Consider the following 16989-nt stretch of genomic DNA (forward strand, 5'->3'; position numbering starts at 1 on the left):
TATATATATATATATATATATATATATATATTACTAGATTTACTACATTATATATATTTACTACACTATATAATATATACATGCTACTAGATTTCAACAATGCATACCAAAAAGGCAATAAAACTCAATATTACATTTTACTATAAACATTTTAGTGCAGTAGAATTTCACTAAGAGCCCAATTAACACGTGTAACATGGTCTTTAAAATTAAAAGGAAACAAAAACAAGCTGACATCAGTGAATTATTCAAAAGTAACCTTTTAGGATAAACTGTATGGTTAGCTCACCTAAGTTTATCTCTATACTAGAAACAATACAATGAAGTTCATTTACAGTAAGATTCTAAATCATCAGTCAATTATATGCATTATATTAATCTTCTTAAAGCAGTAAGGGATAGGAATAAAATTTACAACAATTTCAAAGAATATTAAAACTAGGTTCCTTGAAGGAACTTATGTCCCTATGCACCTGTGTGAGCCACACTGTGCCATATTTTACACCAGCTGGTTTTCAGTAACTGTGCGGGAAGAATGAAAAAAGATACTTGATAAAACCTACCATTTCATTCCCTAAATACTACGGCTAATCAGAATTTTATTAAACTTAATATTATCATCTATGTTAAGGTAACAGGATGCTCTATTTAAATATTCAACTTTTGACTATTTTGTGTAACTACTAGATATGAATTACAGGTTTTCAATAAAATACAGTATTGTACAGTTAGCATTAAATATATTAATATAATTCGTGCTCTTTGATAAATTAGAAGCTACTCTACTTTGCAATATAATTTCTCATATGAACAGCAATGTGTGTGTTTAGTAATCCCAGATAAAAGTTAATTCATGGGGCCGAGTGTAAAGCTCAATGCTCTTGCCTAACATGCGTGAGGCCCTGAATTCTACTCTCAACATAAGGAGCAAACAATGGTATTCATGACCACACCCACTGATCCTCCAGATCTAATCCAAGGAACATATATTGAATTAATAGAAATTTTGCAACATATTACCTGACTGCAAATAAAACCAAAGGTGTTACTACCTACAAATGCCAAAAGCTCTGTTATTAAGGATCTAAAGCTGGAGGCCTAGAGAAAGGGATAAACATTTTTTGCTTGAGATCCAAGGTATAACTTATGTTCAACCCAGGAACTATTAAAAATAAATTCTTAGAAAACCAACTCTCCCAAAACATCTGGTGTTTTCTTCACAAAGAGAACCTACCATTTTAAAAAACAGGGCAAGCAGACTTACAAAAACCTATGTAGCCATGTTATTTTAGCTGCTAGAAATTGTAGGGTACATGGATCAGTAGATAAGAAATAGCAGTGTATGCAGAAAATGACCAGCTATCCATCTCACCCATGAGCAGCTCAGATTAAACAAACATTGCTGATTTTAGAGCATTGTCTACATGAATTCAATCAAACAATTCCTTTTAAAACACGACAAGGAAAAAGAAATCACTAGTATATTATTCTGTAAGAGTGCCAAAGTGAAAATCTAAATTGGGGGCAATGGCAATGGATCTACAATTCTACCACACAGGTGTCAAGTAAGCTCTGTAACTTAACTGTCTTGTAAGTAAATTCATGAACATTATTAGCTACAAATAACAAAATATAAGCCTGTGTCTTGGTTTGAATAATGTTAATTAAAGCTTTTTGCTAATGAAAAATGAAGTCCAAAAAGATACTTTCTTCCTCAATGCCACTTATGATGGTCAACATTTTTATGGCCTATTTATCTCCCCCACTAGAAGATAAGCACCATGAATCCCTAGAACCTAGCACATAATCAATAAATGTTTTCTGAGTAAATGTTTATTTTTATTATTAACAATCTCATTATTCTTATTACTCTATACCATTTAGGCTAAGAATGCAGCAGGAAAGATAATGAAACTGCACTACTTCATAGCAAAACATAAAAATTAACCATTCAGACAACTGCAATACTACAACCAACAACACAAGTCTAAAAGTACTGAGCAGCTGCCTAAAAACATCTGGAACTTAGACTGCAATTTATTTTTAACTTTTTACTTTCTTTTTTTGGTGTAAGTTTTTTAATATGTCTAATATATATTCACTCAGTAATTAATGACCATATGATTTCTAAATCTATTTGGGCTCATAAGCTCAAATACTTTATTATTGGGGACATGAAACTAAAAGAAAATAAGGTGATTCCTGGGATAGACACATAGGATGAAGAAAGAAGAACAATGGGATGCTTGTTACAGTTGAGGAATTTGACTAATAAGCTTAGGAGTAGGCAACAGTCATATCCAATGATAAGACACCAAACAGTCAGACACCAGTGCTAGGACACATGTAAGAAATGCATAGCTAATTTACAGATACTATCTTCCTGTACTTCAAAGCACTGTTTTGCACACTACTGGGTCCACAGACCCCCATCCCATGATGGAGAACACTGTTCTAATTAAACGCCTACTTATTTGAAGTTTTTGCAGAGAACCTAGACATTCATGAAACCTTAAACATGGAAGAGTCTCCTGGTGAAAAAAAAAATTTTTTTTTTTTTACCAAGGAAAAAACTAGAGAAGAAACAGTCATAAATTAGTGAAGAGGATGGAGATCCCTTTTTAACTACCTCCCTAACAAGGTTCTTGTATACTATCAATCAATTACATCAGATTCTCCTACACACTTCACACTTTCTCGCCTTGGTAAATTTGCTCCAATTGTTCTCCTGGAATATTCCTTTATTGTCACATACCCAAATCCCACAGCTTTTTCAAGAACAAGTTTAAATACCATTTCTATTAAGAGAGCTTTTATAATGAATCTAATTTATCTTTTATTTATACTAGTCCATAGAAGTTTGTATTTATCTCTGTCATATTTTCTATTCCACTACATTATCAATATCTTATCGCTCTTACTAGGAGGTAAACACCTAGATTCTGAAAATTTTCTACAATCTTGATATTATTTATTAAAACCTTGGCTTTTCAACTGCCACAACTAAAGATGGCATTTAAATAATAAATAATGAAATATGACATTTAAATTAATCAACTTCTAATGTATAGGTATTGTTTAACATGTGCATGACAGGACCTAATTCATGTCTCATGCTGGGTGGCTTGAACCATCAGTGGTATTTGCATGATGGTCCCATCAGGCAGCTTGTACCACTCATAGTTCAAATGAATCTAATTGCTTTTATCAGTCTTTTTACTAATAAAAATTAATAAAAACCTTCCCAATGGGACAATCAGACATGTACCACTGGTGGTTCAAGCCAGCAGGAATGTTTTAAGTCTAGTATTTTTACTGCAAAAATTCTAAATTTCAACTACCTTTCCGCCTCCTGCCTTGCAAGTTTAAGGTCGCAAGTTCAATTCCCGGTACCAAAAATAAAAAAATAAAAATAATAATAATTAATTTCTGATATAGACACTACCCTATCTTATTCTAAGATGCTCTTAGTGACCTATACTAACTCACTCCTTAGAATTACTATTCTAATGATACTCACTAGTAAAACATGTTAAATTATTAGTATTTTTATAAAGGAATATATTTTTAAGAATACATAGAAATATCAGAGTACCTCATAACTAAGCACATAATCAATTAATATTATTAAAAATAGTCTTTTACCTACTTTCTGATTTTGCCCAAGTCTACACAGTATTCCCAATTGTTTAACATTTTAGTGCCTTCTTTACCAGTAGCAAGAAGTGCCTCTTTAGTTTTTACTGAGTTAAAGAGTTACCTTATTCAAACGAGATGTTCTTAAATTCTAAAAGAAACTTTACTCTTACAAGTATTTATGTTAAGAAAGTAAAATTAATAAGAGGGAACAGATACTCTTCGACTTTTGAAAGTCATAAAATAATTCTTACATGAACTGATATTAGAAATATACACATGAAAAAACAATATTCAAAACCCAAAACACATATCTATTTCTGTTTCTCATTAGTCTTACAGCTACCTATGTTGAAGCTTTATCAACCAATATAATACAACCAAAAAATTCAATAATCTTTACTGTTAATCTGTTACAATTTTTGGTGAAACTACTACTAGCTAATAAATTCACATATGATTTCACTAAGGTCTCATAAAGACTTTATTACTTGCAATATGCACTATCAAGTTCAGCGATAAGTCATTCTGGTGGCAGATGATCTATGTATTCCATTCAATTCAAGGTATTTCACAGTATGAAAGTGCTATGACCTGATAAACAATCCAGATTCCAAAGTCCATTTCTTGACAATCTAATCTAAGAGGACAAGAGAAAGGCCATGAAAAGAGGTGCCTTCTATTGTTGGGTTCTTTTTTTTTTTTAGGTTCTGCATTTTTAACGTATAACATGACTCCTCTGGCATATGAATGTAGGTGAAGACATAATTTGTAGAATAATAGGCACTAATATTACATGCTGCTTCAGTTCTGTCACTTTTCCAATCCATCAAATTGATTAATGCTATAATAACTCTATACAAACCTATCATTTGTGCACTAATGAAGTCAAACTCAGTTTATCCTTAGGCAACTAGTTTCCAAAAGCTCAAAGATGTCATCTCTTCAGCCTAGCAAGACTATTTATACAGTGGTATAGAAAAGGGACAAGAAACATGTGTAGGCTATCACCAGAATTGGATGGCTTTCTGCCAAAGGTGTAAATGTGAATACTACTAATACAACGAAATGATCATAGAGCATTTGGCAGCTCTTATACATGGACAAGTTACTGCAAGACACAGAGAAAAGAAAATAAACATGCTAATTGGACATAGATCCTATACTAATAATCTCAGTAATATCAACAGAGGCAGTAAATTAAAAACCCATTAAGTTTTAGGTTATTCTGGTAAGGCTGGATTAAAAACAGATTCTTAAGACACTTCAAATATGACATAGGATTATCAAAACTGGAATTTTAGGACCTACGTATTAGATTAAACAACAAATCAACCTGAAAACTCTTAAGAGAAATGAAAGATAACACCCTGTCCCAGGTAATAATAACCATGAAATGATTAAATAATAATGCCTTTTAGCTACCAGGATATGTAAGAGGAAGAGACTCTTCCCAAAATAAAGGAGTGGAAAACCATTCTCTCATCACTACAACAGTCAAAGATCGGGCTGTGTCAGAAAAAGGCTCACGCTGGGGACCTGAGAAGAGCAGTGTCACTCAGTCACTTCCACAAACCTGAAAACCAGACAAGCAATACTGTGTCGCAAAGTGGTAAGGCAACTTAAAGAAGGTACTGCAAATAAGTGTAGACACAGTGATAAAAGACTACTTTAGATTAAAATAAGGGCCTTGAAGCAAGAAGATAGCCTGGAACAGTGTGAGATACAAAACTTCCCTGACTCTAGAAGAAGACTATTTTAGAAGAAGATTAAGGCTGGGACTTCTCCCTCAGCTACAAGTTTTAAGTCCTTAAGAAGAAGAAACTTACAGGGGCTCAGCAGTTCAGTGGCCTGCCTTGAAAGCGCAAGGACCCAAGTTCAATTCCCAGTAAAAAAAAAAAAAAGAAGAAGAAACTTACTGACTGACATCAAATTAAACTGTAGAGCTTTTATTGCTTCTTTTATACAGATATGTATAGTAAATTATACATAGCTCTCATTTCAGAGAGTAAATTTAGCCAGTCTACAAGTCAGTTTTATCTCTCATTCAATAAATATTCACTGCATATAATGTGTCACACACTGATGCTAAAGATATAATTGTAAAGAAAACCAAGTAACAGCCCCTAAGGAACTTTTAAGTTAGAATCCTATCTCCATATTTGTTGCTTTTATAATGTCTCAAAATGAAAACAATTGGGGGGGTAGCTCAGTGGCTCTGTCACCTGCCTCGCCATCGCGAGGTAGCAAATTCAATCCCCAGTTCCAAAAATAAAAATACGCTTACCAAATACTTTATTCTATGACAATAAATATTATTAGCATACCTACAAGAAGGCTTGATCCTGCTTGGGCTACAAGGTGTGTAATAACAAAGAAATGAATAATACACAAAGGTGCACAATTTCTGAAATGCCAAATGAATGTCAATTTACTGAACCATGGCAAGTAACTCAAATAATCCACAAACAATTCATCAAAATCTCCAACCATCTTTTCCTTTGGAACCAAGCAGTAAATAAAAGATTAAAATGACCCAAAGTGAATCACAAGAATGAACGACACAGTACAGTTAAATAACCAATACAATGGGTCCTAATTCACTGATGGAGCAGAACATGGAAAGCAATACAGACTGAACACATAGGAAAATTAAAAGAGGTAAGAAGTTCCCTCTCACGACCAAAGTTGGAGGGCAAACAAAACTAGTTAAGAACGAGAATCCATTTCCTTATAGTCTAGCAGCACTAGACTTCTGCTTGGGTAGATGATGAAGACCACCACAACGACGACAAAAGCACTTACAACATCCCTAAGACTCATACAGCTTATATACAAAACATAAAAAGAACTGGCACAACCCAGTAACAAAGACACTATAACCAGGCTGCTTAACTGGGCAGGGAATATGAACTGATATTTCTCCAAAGAAGATACATGAATGGCTAACAAGTACCTTAAAAGATGCCCAACATCATAGTCATTAGGGAAGTACAAATCAAAACCAGAAGGTACCACTTCATATCCACTAGGAGGAATATAACTAACCAGACAAACCAGAAATGTTTAGAGGATATAGAGAAATCAGAACTCTGATACATTAGAGGCAGTACTACAAAAAGTTCTCAAACTCTTAAACACAGAATTATGATACGACCCAGCAGGTCTACTCATAGGTATTTACCCTAGAGAGGTAAAAATATATGTCCACACAAAGACCTATACATGAATGTTCATAGCAGTGTTATTCACAACAGCCAAAAAGTGGAAGCAACAAAACATTCATCGATTGTTTAAACAAAATAGGATCTCCATACCCTAGAACATTATCACACAAAAAGGAACGAAGGACTGATATATGCTACAAAATAATAAATAATAAACTTCAAAACCATTATGCCCACTGAAAAAAAGGCAGACGTAAAAGAAAACATATGTATGATTTCACTAACATTACATGTCTGGAAGAGGCAAATCTACAGAAACAGAAAACAGATTGGGGGGTTGATTCAATCTGAGGGTAGAAATATGAAGAAATTATAAATGGTCAAAGTATTTCTTTTAGAGGTGACAGAAATCTATAATCAGTGCTAATAGTCACAAAATTATATAAATAAACTAAAACATGCTTACTGTACTTGTAAAAGGGGTAAATAAAGCTGAGGTAAACAGAAAATTTTAAAGACTTCATGCATTTATTGTACACAAGTGCTTTGCACATATGAACTATTTTACAACAACTTTAAGAGGTGGACACTATTATCATCCTTATTTTATGATAAGAAAACTGAGGCACAGGTGATTTGAGAAAAGTCAGTGCTAATAAGTGACAGGATGAAAATTCAAGTAGTCTGGCTCCACAGTCAGTGAACATACAACTAAATCTTACAAATACACACCTGTGGGTAAACATTATTAGAATTAAAGTACTTATAATCTTACAATAGTTCTCAAATCTTAATATATAAGAATCACCTAGAACTTGGTAAATTTGTGTATTCCCATCAAACTCTAAACTCAAGAGACTTTGACTCTGTTGGCTTGAGGACCAAGAATCTGATACAGATCAGAAACAGACACATGAGAAAAAGGCTACCCTAGAAAGATCAGAAACAGACACATGAGAAAAAGGCTACCCTAGAAAGATCAGAAACAGACACATGAGAAAAAGGCTACCCTAGAAAAGTAGGTGGCACTTAAACTAAGATTCATCTCTTTCATTCATTTGGCTCAAAGAAGGTGGTAGTGAGAATCTAGATAGACTAATTTTATTCAAAAAGATTTTTGAACATCTTATTCTACTTGAGTATTTGTGGATATGGCTTAAAGCTGTTTTAAAACACAGCTGAGTAGTATGTTGCAATTTCATAATGTTCACAAATAAGGCTTTAAGATTAATGTACTGAGGCCACACTTACTTTGGAACCAAGGTGATTAAATAATAGTTTTTCCATTACACATAATCGATAAGGAAAGTAAAAGTAAGTTAATAATTATGAGACTTGAACATGAGCCATCTAAATCTATGCACATGAAACAAGAGACCAATTTCAAAATAGTATTCAACAATCAGTTTCCAGATCTAGGAGTACAGGTCAGAGATAAGAGCTCTTGCGTAGCATGCATGACAGCCTAGGTTTGATCCCTACCAGCATCAGCAATCAATCAATCAATAAATAAATAGGAAGGTTCATGTTCATAGACCTGTCAAACCTCTGGAGTTTAACCGAGGTCTGGAAAATATTCAGGGCATCAACAAGCCCATAACTCAGGTCAATACAATAAAAGCCAAATTTAAAACCTTCCATCCTTTCTTAGTAGAATCCAATAGAAAAATGATATCATGATTCTACCTGAACCCAAATCTTAACATATCTTTTCATAAAAGGCAAATCAATGTGGTCTATTACCTATAAAACAAAGGATCTAAAACAGTAAATAAAAACATAAACGTCTTTAATCTGCACTCTACAATTTCTAAAACCAATCTCTACTTCTAAATGTTTATTCATTTTAATATTTAAACTATTTTATATTCTCTGAATGGCCACCAAATGATAGTAAGAGAAAATCAGTATAAAAACACAAGGCAAACCCCCTTGGCAATGGGCAAAGAGACACCTTACTGATGATGGTGACCTATCAGTCAAAGGCAGAGCAAACAACAGTCCTTTGTTCATCCTAGCTTGATGTCTGGCTTGGTGGCCAGGGCTGTTTCATGCCTAGGGTACATAAAATCCTAACCTTGGACTGTTCTCTTCTTGGGTCTTGAAGAATGAATCAAGCACTGGACTAATACAGGAAGAAAATACATAAAAACTAATTCACAATCTCAACTGAGGAACAAGGACCAATTATCAGTTAAATGGCATTATGTAACTAGTTCTCATCACCAGTCAAATTAGAATCTCAAATTGATGAATAGCAATAGTAAAAATGACAATATTTAATAAAAATATTTAAAAATATGGATTGGGTATTTGGTTCAATGGTGCTGCTGCCTGCCTTGCAAGTGCAAAGCCCGGAGTTCAATCCCCGGTACCAAAAAAAAGTCTTTTGGGTCTGAGGATTTATATCAGTGGTTCTGCTGCCTGCTTTGCAAGCGCAAGGTCCCAAGTTCAATACCCGGTACCAAAAATAATAATAACAATAATTTAAAACAACAATATTTTTTAATTGAGTTTATTGGTACAATCTAGGTATACAATACAGTTACAATCATCATTGGGATTCTGTACCTTTACATAATAAGTCTTGATTCTTATTTTTTCCCCTTGTCCCTGCCCTCCCTTCACCCCCTCCTCCCCTCCCCATTTACAAACACTATATTTCCATTTTTTCAAGTTTCTCATATTTTTTTCCTCTCCCTTATTACCTTTCCCCCACCCTTCCCACTTTCCCTACACCTTTAGCCCTTTACTTCCTATTTCACATTATTAATTATCTCATTAGGATCCTGTGTACTATTATAGTTTTCATACCAAAGAAACTATTCAGTATAAAACAAAAATATTTAATTAAACTTTTTTGTAATTATTGGCAATCTTTTTTAAATTCATAAAACAGGAAAGTTAGAAGCATTACTTATAATTCATGAGGTCAAAATAGTTTCTTTTCTTTTTTTTCCCATTAGTTTATTGGTACATCTTAGGTATACAATAGTTAATTCATCATTACGATCTTGTACCTTTACATGATGTTATCTTGGTTCTTATTTTTCTCCCCATTTCCCTGCCTTCCCTTCACCCCTTTACCCTTCCCTATCTACAAAGACTTTGTTTCCATTTTTTCCTTTTCTCATATTTTTGCTTTTCCCTTCCTTCCTTTCCCCTACCCCTCCCAATTCCCCTACTCCTTTAGAAATTTTCTTCTTATAAATACTAATAGTCACCTATTATGTAAAGGTACAGAATCCCAATGATGAATGTAACTGTATTTGTATACCTAGATTGTACCAATATCCTCAATAAAAAAGAAAAAAAATACTAATAGTCAAAAGCAAATGAAATAAAAGGCCAAATCATTAGCTGGCTGCCAATATTAGTTTACAGAAATAAATACTGGAAAAATGATAGCCTACCCATTTGTATAAACTTCTAGCTGGTGCTCTAGATTAACCAAGTAATGAAATAGGATATGTGAGAGGAAATTCTATCATTTCTAAGACTACTGTATCCACCTAAAATCTAAAATGCACACCTAAGTTATTTTTAAAAATCCAAGGGCAGATCAAGATATGATGAAAACTCTTCAGTTATAAAAGTTTTTGGAGCCAGGGATTTAGCTCAGTGGTACTGCACCTGCCTTGCAAGCGCAAGGTCCTAAATTTAATCCCCAGTAGCAAAAAATATATATATATTTTTTAGATAAAAGTATGTAATCAGCACAAAAACACAGCTAAGTGTATAAGCACAATGAAATGCATTTTATGGTTCCTATTTTGCTAACATGGTTACAGTTAATGGGAATTTTCATGACAAAATGATTGTTTTTATGAAAAGAACATTCTTTACTACTAACCAATCAAACTTCATTTTTATTACTGATGTTAAAAAGTTCAAAACCATGATTCATTTATAGAGCATACAAAAATAAGAAAAGTGTTCAAGAATAGAGAATCACTTACAAAGCAATAAAAAATTAAAACATGAATTTCCTTTACTGGCAAGGCAAATACTTTTACATATAAATGTCTATAGCTAAATTTGCTGAACATTATAACTTTGAACAAAAAATGAGAAGCCTGAATTTTCAATATCTCATGTCTATTTGATATATTCAGCCTATCCAATAACTACTTATTGAGATATTTTTTAAATATTTGAAAAATGTTAATAAGTTTAATGACATTTTCGCTCAATTCTTAAATATGGAAGGCTTGAGCTAATATTAATATCTCAAAAGTCTTCCCAGAAATAAGACTGACAAATTTTACAGGGCATATTTCTTCAATTAGCTGCTGTAATTATCATTAATCTGGTATAGAAATATGAGAGCTTTTACTAGCATCTTGTTCATTCTCTCCTAATATTGTTCTAAGACCTTGTGAACAGTAGCAGTACTTCCTTTTTTTTTTAACCCCAGTACCGGCATCCAACTCAGGGACCCTCATACACCAGGTGCTAGGTGCTAGTCATGTTCTATCACTGAGCTGCATGCTTTCCTCCAATCCCACCCACCCATGCCTCTTTCCAATTTTATAAGATTTTTTAATCCATATTTTCCCCTTCTTTCAGTCTCTAAAGTGCTTCCGAATGCTTTTAAAGTCTAAATTATCCAGTAGCAATGTGAAAAGAGATAGAATGAAAACTTTATTATCAATATAAAAACAAATTGTTTAAAACATGCCTGTTTTGATCATATTTACTTTCAAGATATAGGCCCCACAGAACCCTACAAAATTACTTTCCTAGCGCATACCACTGGTTACTGCTATTGCCAAAATAATTAATAAGTTTAAATAACTGAGCACTCAAATACTCACAAAATAAATATTCCAAATATTCTTCATGTCATTTATATAGTTTACTGAGCTTCTAAATAAAGACCAGAATAGGGTATAGCTCAGGGGTAGAATACTTGCCTAACACACAATTCCTTGCAGCATTCAGTTCCCAGCACAGCCAAAAAGAAAAATAATAATAATAATAATCCAGGTTTCAAAAGATCAGTAAATTACAGTGTACCTGTAACTCCAGCAATCTAGGAGGCTGAGGCAGGAAGATCACAAGTTTGAGCCCAGTCTGGGCAATGTAGGAACTTAAGAGAGATCTTATCTTAAAATAAAAACAAAAAAGGGCGGATTGAGTACTGAAAAAAAATTTTTTAACTACACTATAAAAAATTATACTGACACGTTTAAAATATAGCAAGGCATTGATGAGGTATTAACTCAGGAAAGATGGTATATGAATAAATACAAATAAGAACAATATTGAAATGCAATAAATTCAATTTTTTTTTTTTTAGAAAAAAAGCCACTTCAGACATTTTCTGCTATTCAGTGGTAATGGTACACCAGTCACTGAAAGTAACAGCCTCTAAATATCCCCTCTACTATACAAAGTAAAAAGCTCTCAGGCAATAAAATAGAAAATTCCATGCATTTATTATGCACCATTTTACACAATGTGATTAATATACATTAGAAGATACATAATTCCCCATCTATAAATAAGGAAACTGAGGACTAGAAAAGCCTACCCAAGATCACAGAATAGGAAGTAGAGCAAAGCTTAGAACTCAGTACCTACTCAAAAGACCTTGTTCTCTAACCTTTATACTCATTACCTAATTGAGCTTCATCTTACTTATCTACAATACTGCCTACATAAGAAGATAAAATTGTTAATATTAACAGTTGTGTAAATAAATCATTTAGCACAGTAGCACAAAAATGGAAGCTTACTTTTATCAGTAATCATCCATGGCAATGCCTGAATTATAGACCTCCACTACAACCTACACCAAGAATCAAGTCTATGAAGATAAACATGGCTGAAGCACATCAAATATAAAATTGGGAAATAAATATCCTAGAATAATATATTTGAATGTTCTAAAATAATTTGTCATTACTAAGAGTAGCTTCAATAATTGGATGTCTTGGGTTATTGAAATAAATTATGTTTTCTATCAATAAATATCTTTTAAACACTTGACCAAAATTGAATCTGTACAAGAGAAGTTGAAGGCAAAATCCATCAGTGAAAAATCAAGAGAAAAGTAGTAGAAAAGTAAAGAAGAACCAAGATACATCATGTAAAGGTACAGATCCCAAGGATGAATGTAACTGTACTGTATAACTAAAATGTACCAATATATTTAATGAAAAAAAAGTAGCTAAAAATAAAATTCATGAACATTTACTGAAAGCTTACTTTGTGAAAAACACAATACTTAGCATTTTACATATTTCTTCATCCTGTCTTTTAAAAAAACATGTATTACTATTTTACATTTTACAAGAGGCTTTAAAATGCAGATAATATCCCCAAGGTCTTACAGCCAGTAGCTGAATAAGAACCCAGGTCTGACCACAACCCAAAGGAAGTACAAAAACAAGGGGAAGGAAGGAAGTGTTTGGTACTGCGGCGTATTTCTGCTCTTTAGTTCTCAGTACCACTCTACCTTTTGTGTGTGTCTGGTGGCACTGTGAAGTCCTAATGCTGGGAGCCACTGCTGGCACAGGGAGTAGACCAGTCAGTCAGGCCTGGTCACCACAGTGCTTGGCCCTTTTGGCCAGTGACTGCACAAAAGGGGTCATGTAATCCAGAAGGGTTACTCAGTCCTCTGCTTCGATATATACATACCAACTAACTATTTTTAAAAGTTTAAAAACCCAGACACTCATGTGCTAGAAAAGCTTGCCATTAAAAAAAAGAAAGTATAAATTTTAAATATACATGTTGTTTATAATATTTTAAGACAATTCAATATCCAGGACCATTTTTATCTTCCTTTTAAAATTCAAAAACCCAGCCTATTATCCTATCTCATCTATACATCCAAATGACCCCTTCAAAATATCGACTTACTGTTACTCTCTATATTACTTAGCTGATTGAAAGAACAATTTAAATTCCTCTTCTGCATTAAGAAATTTATCCCAAGAAACTACCAAGCAGGTGTAAAAATATGCATGCACAAATAGTGTGTAAAACAGAGAAAAATCATAGACACAAGTAATGGCTTTGGCATACATCACCTAACTAGACTGAGCATTTTGCCAAAATTCATTTTCTACTATTTTGCTACATAAGGTGGGCGACAAGAAACATTCTATAGCAGGTGTTGGTAAGACAGAAGAGATGCCATTTGATAGCATACAAACACCTTCTTTCAAGAGTTATTCAAACACTGATCTAGGTGCTGCTATGAAGGAATTTTCCTGATATAGTTAAAGTCCTTAATTAGTTGCCTTTAATCAAAAGAGAGTATGTCCTAGGTGGCTTTAATCAATTGAAAGCCCTTTAAAAGTGGACCTAAGTCCTCCCTCAGATCAGTCATGCCAAGGGGCATTTGGCCTTACAGTCTCCTCTCCCAATTGCTTGTTGTGCATTCTCAACCTGCTTGGCCAGCATTCACAACCACAGCATCAGCCAATTCCGTGTGTGAGTGTGAGTGTGTGTGTGTGTGTGTGTGTGTGTGTGTGTGTGTGTGTGTGTGTGTGTGTGTGTGTGTGTGTGACAAACAGACACAGAGACATAAGTCTAACAGTTCAGGAAAATAAAAATAAAAACAAAATGAAAAACCACTGAGGTTTGCAGTATAGAGACTTCTGGAAGCAAGTAAACTAACTGAGAGTCTAATACAGTACTCCAAATAAGAAATAACAAAGACCTGAAATAAAGTAATTGTAGTCGAGATGGAAAGAATAAGAACAGAAAACTTTGGGGATTTAGCTCTGTGGTGTTGCCGCCTGCCTTGCAAAGCACAAAGTCCCGAGTTTGATCCCTGGTAACAAAAAAACGAAAGAAAAGAAAACTTGAGGGCAGATAGATACACTAGTAATAAAGAGAAGAGGTTTGCTACACTGGGGGACTCAAGAAGGCTTCTCTGTGAAGTTGGTGTTCCATCACTCTAACAAAATATCTTAGATAACAAATTTACAAGGAAAAAAGGCTTCTTTTAGCTCACAGTTTTGGAGATTTTAGTCCATGGTAGGTCAGACTTACTGCTTCTGAGTCTGTGGCAAGGCAGTATATCAGTGCAAGGAGCGTGCAGCAAGGCAAAGTCGTTTGCCTCATGGCCAAGACAAGAGAAAGAATGAACAGAAAAGACTAGGATCTTAGTCCCATAAGAGGGCAGAAGACCTCTCAACTGAACCCTACCTTTTAACCTTCCTATCACCCCAAGTACCACCATTCTGGGGATCAATCCCTTAATACACAGTCCTTTGGGGAACATTTCAGATCCAAACTATAGCAATTTCCAAAGAGAGCCTCATGAATAAGGCTCTGAAAGAAGGCATTGAAAAAAATATCACAGACTGATGCCAAATGCCACTAAATGTTTCCAAAAGAAATACCAAAAAGTGTTAGCTCATATCCACTGTAACAATAATAAGCAAAGTGCCAGATACACTAAAATCAGAGCTCTCAGTTACATAAACAGATTCCTAATTATATATTACACTGTAAAAGGACTATGTAGATATATATCTTTATCTTTCTGAGATAACTTCCTTCCAAGAAAACCTTACTACTATGAGAAACGGAACATCGTGAACACTTGTTGGTTCTGAGTCACATTTACAAGTCAAACCCAAAGTTTCAATTTTAGCCCCCGCTTCACTTCATAAAGTATCTTTTAAATTTAAAATAGTATAATTATTTAAATTACAAAAGTAAAAAATACTCTCACTATAGTAATTCAAATAATTCAAAAATATAGTTCCTCCATCCTGCACACTCTATTATTACCCTGAAATTCCTAGTAAAAATTAACTGAATATTCTTCTATAAGTTTTCCTTTGCTTAAACATATGCATGTCTGTACAGGGTTTATTTATTTAATAAGTTCATACAAGATATATGTCATCCCATAATTTTTTACTTAATATAATCCTAGCTTACAAGCCAATATAACAGGTGCACTTAACCTCTTCAGTTTTAGTATCTGTAAAAATACAAGTATACTATTTTTATAAATTTACTTTTTTAACTAACAATTTTGCTCTATGTGTACATTGTAGAAATTCAATCAAGTTAATTAACATATCACCTCACCAAGTTATTTTTTTCTAATGAAAATATTAAAGATCTATTTTTTTTTTTTTAGAAATTCTGAAACATACATTATAATTAATTGTGGTCACCATGCAGTGCAACAAGTCACTCCAGTCGAACTGGTATTTTCTACCCTTTACCTACCCAACTCCCCTGCACCCCTTCTAGCCTCAGGTGACTTAACTTTCTACTGTTTCTACAATATCTACTTTTTTAGATTCTACATATAAGTAAGATCATGTAGTATTTGTCTTTCTGTGCTGTGTCTGATTTCACTTAACATCCTCCAGTTGTATTTTATGTTGTGGTGAATGATTGAACTACCATCTTTTTAAGGCTATACAGTATCCCATTGTACACATATGCCACATTTTCTTTATTCATTTATCAGTGGATAGACACACTGCTTTCACATCTTGGCTACTACAGAGTTGCAATGGACCTAAGAGTACAAGCATCTCTTTGACATACCAATTTCAATTCCTCTGTATATGTACCCAGAAATGGGATGGCTGGAGCAGTACATCATAATCTGATATACATTTGAGGCAGCTTCAGTTTTTTGCCATTATAAACAATACAATTGGGAGGGTAAAGGTAAGGGGAAAAAATGAGAATCAAGACTTGTCATGTAGAGGTACAAGATCCCAACAATGAATGTAACTGTACTGTATACCTAAAATGTACCAATAAACTCAATTAAAGCTGAAAAAAGAACAATACAATTATTATTATTTATATTTAAGAAGTCTCATATTTGTATTAGATAAATCTTTATAATGAGATATCTGACCCAAATGGTAACAATAAATATTTACATATTAGGTTCCAAAAAGTAATGTTTACAGCCTCATCAATAGTTTGAAGTGTTTTCCCCATATACCTGTCAATACTAGAAATTATCATATTCATCTTTACTCATCTCCTAGATAGAAAAATTATCTGCTAACGATGAGTATCTTTTCAGCTGTTCACTGTTCGTTTGCATTTCCCTTTTTGTGAAAGGCCTGTTCAGAACCTTTGCCCTTGATTCTTTTAGGCTATTTTTTTAAATGAATTGTCTTCTTATTAATTTGCAAAAACTTATTTATGGTATTTTTTTTATTATGAACGGCTGGAAAGT

The 16989-nt window shown here is 33.5% G+C and overlaps 1 protein-coding gene and 1 non-coding gene across 2 annotated transcripts in view; one reads left to right on the plus strand and one right to left on the minus strand.

Moving 5' to 3' along the window:
• Positions 1-16989, minus strand: part of Mtx2 (metaxin 2) — a 55592-nt gene that overhangs the window by 36923 nt on the left and 1680 nt on the right. The gene's annotated exons all lie outside the window — the stretch shown is intronic.
• On the plus strand, positions 8731-8871 carry LOC117283477. Its single transcript, XR_004514452.1, has one exon. It is a non-coding gene; the product is annotated as a small nucleolar RNA SNORA48 (small nucleolar RNA).

The sequence above is a fragment of the Fukomys damarensis genome, unplaced genomic scaffold (genome assembly GCF_012274545.1).
Source record: "Fukomys damarensis isolate Sample0158 unplaced genomic scaffold, DMR_v1.0_HiC HiC_scaffold_26, whole genome shotgun sequence".
In the NCBI taxonomy this organism is placed as follows: domain Eukaryota; kingdom Metazoa; phylum Chordata; class Mammalia; order Rodentia; family Bathyergidae; genus Fukomys; species Fukomys damarensis.